The sequence below is a fragment of the Pongo pygmaeus genome, chromosome 12 (genome assembly GCF_028885625.2).
Source record: "Pongo pygmaeus isolate AG05252 chromosome 12, NHGRI_mPonPyg2-v2.0_pri, whole genome shotgun sequence".
NCBI classification, from domain to species: Eukaryota; Metazoa; Chordata; class Mammalia; order Primates; family Hominidae; genus Pongo; species Pongo pygmaeus.
In genome coordinates, this window is record NC_072385.2 from 790070 (window position 1) to 796497 (window position 6428).

The following is a 6428-nucleotide window of genomic DNA, read 5'->3' on the forward strand; positions in this document are numbered from 1 at the left end:
ATACGGTGTTAGAGGGTAGAGGCTAGGGATGCTGCAAAGCATGTGGCAGAATCCTGTTCCACCCAGAATGCTAACAGTGCCAAGGTTATGGAGCCTTCCCACCCAAGGGCTTGGTCTATTCCTTGCTTCTGTCAGCTCCCTAACCCTTAAACACAACAGTTCAAATACATATGCATAAGCATCTCCTAGGGACCTGCACTTTTCCAATATCGACTACTGAGACCCATCCGTAGAGATGCAGTCTTAGGAGGTCTAGGATTGGGCTCAAAATTTGCATTTTAACAAGTACTCCAAGTCCTTCTGAAGCAAATGATAGAAACCACACAATGAGGAACACCGCCGTCAAGAGACTGAATCTTCCTTCCCAACACTAGCTTGGTATCTGAGACCATCTGCCTGCTGACTGGCTTTCCTGTCACAAACATTCTGCATGTAGGCACAGTGTGTTCCTGGAGTCCATGTTAACTCGTTCACCCTCATGTTCCCTTGGTTCCTGTCCCCAGTCCAGCGAGCAGAACTGATTACAGATCTTGACAACAGAAGATACAGATTTAAAATAACTTGCCTGTTCCCGTGGACTTTATCCATTAGTGAAGGAGGACAAGTGGACCAGGGGAGAGGGTAGGTGGGGGCTCCTTCCCTATTCCTCCCATTCCACTTTATACAAACCCCAGCTAGACCACTGGGAGAGCAACGGAAGTTAAGAATGACTGCATCTAAATATTGTCATCTGGTCCACTCTTCTTCCATCTTGTACACAAGGATATGAGTTTTGTTTAAAGCACTACTGAAACCAAGATAAACTCTGGCTTAGTAAGATCCTGACGGATCAGTCTAGTAATCTTATCAAAACCAAGATTACCTAAAAGCACTAACCAAAGGAAAAGCTCCCTCACCCCAACCTATGACTGCTCACAATTTTCAGATTGAATCATTTCAATTGTATTTTAAGTTTCATTGACCCTTTACCACCTCCAAGCTGCTCCTCAACACAACTGATTATTATTTTTTAATTTTGAAATCTTTCTCACTTCTAGAATTTCCACTTGAGCCTTTGTTATTATTGTAGTTTCTTCTACTCTGCTGTGATTTCCTATCCATTTATTTTAAGGGTTTTTGGGGTTTTGATTTTAATAAGAATTACAACAACTACTTTAAAAATCCACACTAATTCCAACATCTGGGTCATGTCGAGGTCAGTCGCTATTGATTGCCTTTTTCTTTGAATATGTTTCTTTATATGTTTGGTATAATGGGATTGAATTCTGAAGATTGTAAAACTAGATTTTATTTTGTTCCTCTGAAAATTTTGATAATTTTTTGTTGTATTTGTTGTATTTTGTTTGATTTTTTATATTGTATACTTTACAATATATTTTCCTCCAATGATTATAACATTTCTATTTCTCAAAATATTTACGTTTATGTTAACAATTATACAAAGTATCTTGGTGCAGTGGCTACCATCTGTAATTCCAGAATTTTAGAGGCCAATGCAGGAGGGTCACTGGAGCCCACGAGTTGGAAACCAGCCTAGACAACAGCGCAAGACACTGTCTCCACAAAAATTATTAGGGTGGTGCAAAAAGTAATTGCGGGTTTTGCCATCACTTTCAATGGCAAAACCCACAATTACTCTTGCAGCAACCTGATTAAAAATAAGCTGGGCATGGTGGTGGCGTGTGCCTGTGGTCTCAGCTATTTGGGAAGTGAAGGCAGAGGTGGGAGGATTCCTTGAGCCCAGGAGTTCCAGACCAGCCTGAGAAACTGTCTCTATGAGAAAAAAAAATTAGCTGGGACCACGTATCTGTGGTACTAGCTACTTCGGAGGGAAAGGCAGAGGTGCCAGAATCACTGGAGAACCGAAGCTCAAGGCTACAGGGCACTGTGATTGTGCCACTGCACTCCAGCCTGGGTGATGGAGCACGACCCTGACTCCAAATAATAATAATAATTACAAAAAGGAAAGACTTAGAACACCAGGTTAATGTTAAGTATTCTAAAATTTAGCTGACTTACTCTGTTCTCTATGAAACAGGTTGCCACAGAAAATATATCATGCCCAGTTAATCTTAAATTTCAGATAAACAAATACTTTTTTCAGTGTAAGTATATCCCATGCAATATTTGGGACATGCTTATACTAAAATATTATTCTCTGTTATCTGAAATTGAAATTTAACTGGGTATTACATAATTATAGCAGCCTGACCATAAAAGATATGTAGGCAGAGCAAAATTCTACTTTAAACTTCAAGCTTTATAAAAAATGCATTATTAATCAAGAATTATTATTTACTGAGACCTGTGTAGATCCCCATATTTATCTTTTTAAATGTGGAACTAGGAAAGCTACATAAAGAACATTTATAGAAATAAATGACTGTTCTATAGAGCTGAAAAGAAAACTCTAGCTTTTATTTGTCTCCCCAAAGTTAAGCTTTATTCTACATTTGAATAAACAATAAAATTACAGCTCAACTTTGGAAGCACAGATCATAATGTAAAAATAAAGTAAAGATCCCAGAAACATTTAACAGGCAACAAATATTTCATATCATCTTACTATAGCAACTAAACCTATAATAACTTAGAACGATCCATTAATTATAAGTAAAGAATAAATCTCTTACAAAGCATAACTATTCATATTATTGACCATCATAAGGTAAATATTTTAAGTAAAACGCCATGAAAACTTTACAGAAAGGAGGGAGTTGCAGACACAGTCATTCTTGGATTTCTTTCAACACCAGGCTTTCTTCCCTTTTGACCTGAACTGGGAGTTGAATATTTCCTCTCTTTGCCCTCTGACCCTCTAGTCTCTGAAGCATCTTTTGTACTAGAGATGTGTGCAAAGACTTCCTGGAAATTTGGTTTTGTAAATTGTCCTGTTGTATCTTCTAGGCACTGCAGTGATACAGATGTAGAGCTGTTGCTCTTGCTTGTATAAGTGTAACATTTTGATTCAAAAAAGGAAGTAAAAAGGAGAGAGTTGATTACATTTGGCTACTGACATTAATAATAATAAATAATAATTGTACTTGTAATATAAACATATGAATGTTTTAGTTCTAAGAATGGCTGTCCAAATAAGAAAAGTATGTAAAAATAATTAATGTCTATTATAATTACTTTAACCAAAGAAAAAGTATAATTTAAAGATGGCAGTTTCAGGATCAAATTGCAGCAACTGGTGAAAGTAGATATTAGTCATATTTATTAAGTGACACACAGTGATACTGAAGGCACTTATTTCTCAAGAAACATCATTTTTTCCCAACAAGAACATACTACATCCTAGACATGAAATGAAAATAAGCTTTAATTTTCACCACAGGACGGTGACACTCAGAGAACTGAGGTGGTACAGATCCATTAGAGGACCATATCCATGAGTCTATCAGTCTCTACTCTAGGACAGAGCAAGAATTTTTAAAGAACCTCGGTGAAGTTTCCTTTTCAAAGAAATACAGAGATTAAAGCCTTTGAAACGTAAATTATTTTTCCAGTTATTACATTGAGGACAAAGTTACAGTTGCAAAGTTAAGATTTTTATAACTATCCCTAAAACTGATTCTCAGTGACTCTCTTGATCTACATATGTTAAGGAAAAAGGCAAGATGAAGATGTGTTAAATATTTTCCAGTTTTTAAAAATCAATTATAATAAAATGTATACCCAAATAATGGTTAATTAAATGACGATGAAAGTATGTTACAGCAGATGCCCACTCATCAACATGCCTTGAAATTAAAGGTTTATAAGGTGTATAAGGGCAAAGTTTTTGATGTTGCCATTACATTCACAAAAGTATCTGAGGCACGCACAGCATGAAGTTCACTAAGTGCTTGCAACATAACCAGCACAAAATTTTGTTGAAGAAATAAATGAATACATTTGTATAGCATCTGTTCAAAATCTCTGATGTAAAAATGAAAATAATTTGAAAATATGCAAAACTGAAATTTCCCACATATGGCTGCCAATTCGTACAAACAACAAGATGAATTTCAAAATGAAAACATGACAATAAAATCAAAGTTTCAAAATGGCTGGCCTTTTTTTACCAAAACCCATGTTCAAATAAAGGAATAAGACATCAAGTGTTTTGAGAACCAAATTTTACTGCTGCTTTTCTAACACCCTGTTGTTAACCTGAGCCCCCATCCTCTAACTGCCAATAACAGATTTTCATTATAAAATACAAGAAACAGTCCAGGTGCCTGTCAATAACAGATTTTCATCATCAAATACAAGAAAGAGACAGGGCATGGTGGCTCACAACTGTAATCCCAGCATTTTGGGAGGCTGAGGCGGGTGATTCACTTGAGGTCAGGAGTTTGAGACAGGCCTGGCCAACATGGTGAAACCTCATCTCTACTAAAAATACAAAAATTAGCTGGGTGTGGTAGCAGGCGCCTGTAATCCCAGCTATTCAGGAGGCTGAGGCAAGAGATTCACTTGAACCCAGGAGGTGGAGGTTGCAGTGAACTGAGATCGAGCCACTGTACTCAAGCCTGGGTGACAGAGCAAGACTCTGCCATAAAAAAAATAAATACACAATATAACAGAATCTCTGTGACACATTCAAGGCGGTGTGTATAGGGAAATTTATAGCACTAAATGCCTACAAGAAAAAGCAGGAAAGATCCAAAATTGACACCCTAACATCACAATTAAAAGAACTAGAAAAGCAAGAGCAAACACATTCAAAAGCAAGCAGAAGGCAAAAAATCACTAAAATCAGAGCAGAACTGAAGGAAATAGAGACACAAAAAACCCTTCAAAAAATTAATGAATCCAGGAGCTGGTTTTTTGAAAGGATCAACAAAATTGATAGACCGCTAGCAAGACAAAAAAAGAAGAAAACAGACAAGAATCAAATAGACGCAATAAAAAATGATAAAGGGGATATTACCACCGATCCCACAGAAATACAAACTACCATCAGATAATACAACAAACAGCTCTATGCAAATAAACTAGAAAATCTAGAAAAAAATGGATAAATTCCTCGACACATACACTCTGCCAAGACTAAACCAGGAAGAAGTTGTATCTCTGAATAGACCAATAACAGTCTTTGGAATTGTGGCAATAATCAATACCTTACCAATGAAAAAGAGTACAGGACCAGATGGATTCAGAGCTGAATTCTACCAGAGGTACAAGGAGGAACTGGTACCCTTCTTTCTGAAATTATTCCAATCAAAAGAAAAAGAGTGAATCCTCCCTAATTCATTTTATGAGGTCAGCATTATCTTGATAACAAAGCCGGACAGAGACACAACCAAAAAAGAGAATTTTAGACTAATATTCTTGATGAACATTGATGCAAAAATCCTCAATATAATACTGGCAAACCAAATCCAGCAGCACAACAAAAAGTTTATCCACCATGATCAAGTAGGCTTCATCCCTGGGATGCAAGGATGGTCCAATATACACAAATCAATAAATGTAATACAGCATAAAAACAGAACCAAAGACAAAAACCACATGATTATTTCAATAGATGAAGAAAAGGCCTTTGACAAAATTCGAAAACGCTTCATGCTAAAATTTTCAATAAGTTAGGTGTCGATGGGACATATCTCAAAATAATAAAAGCCATCTATGACAAACCCACAGCCAATATCATACTGAATGGGCAAAAACTGGAAGCATTCCCTTTGAAAACTGGCACAAGACAGGGATGCCCTCTCTCACCACTCCTATTCAACATAGTGTTGGAAATTCTGGCCAGGGCAATTAGGCAGGAGAAGGAAATAAAGGGTATTCAATTAGGAAAAGAGGAAGTCAAATTGTCTCTGTTTGCAGAGGACATGATAGTATATCTAGAAAACCCATGGTCTCAGCCCAAAATCTCCTTAATCTGATAAGCAACTTCAACAAAATCTCAGGATACAAAATCAATGTACAAAAATCACAAGCATTCTCATACACCAATAACAGACAGAGAGCCAAATCATGAGTGAACTCTCATTCACAATTGCTTCAAAGAGAATAAAATACCTAGGAATCAAACTTACAAGAGATGTGAAAGACCTCTTCAAAAAGAACCACAAACCACTGTTCAATGAAATAAAAGAGGATACAAACAAGTGGAAGAACATTCCATGCTTGTGGGTAGGAAGAATCAATATCATGAAAATGGCCATACTGCCCAAGGTAACTTATACATTCAAGGCCATCCCCATCAAGCTACCAATGACTTTCTTCACAGAATTGGTAAAAACTACTTTAAAGTTCATATGGAACCAAAAAAGAGCCTGCATTGCCAAGTCAATCCTAAGCCAAAAAAACAAAGCTGGAGGCATCACGCTACCTGACTCCAAACTATACTACAAGGCTACAGTAACCAAAACAGCATGGTACTGGTACCAAAACAGAGATATAGATTAATGGAACAGAACACAGCCCTC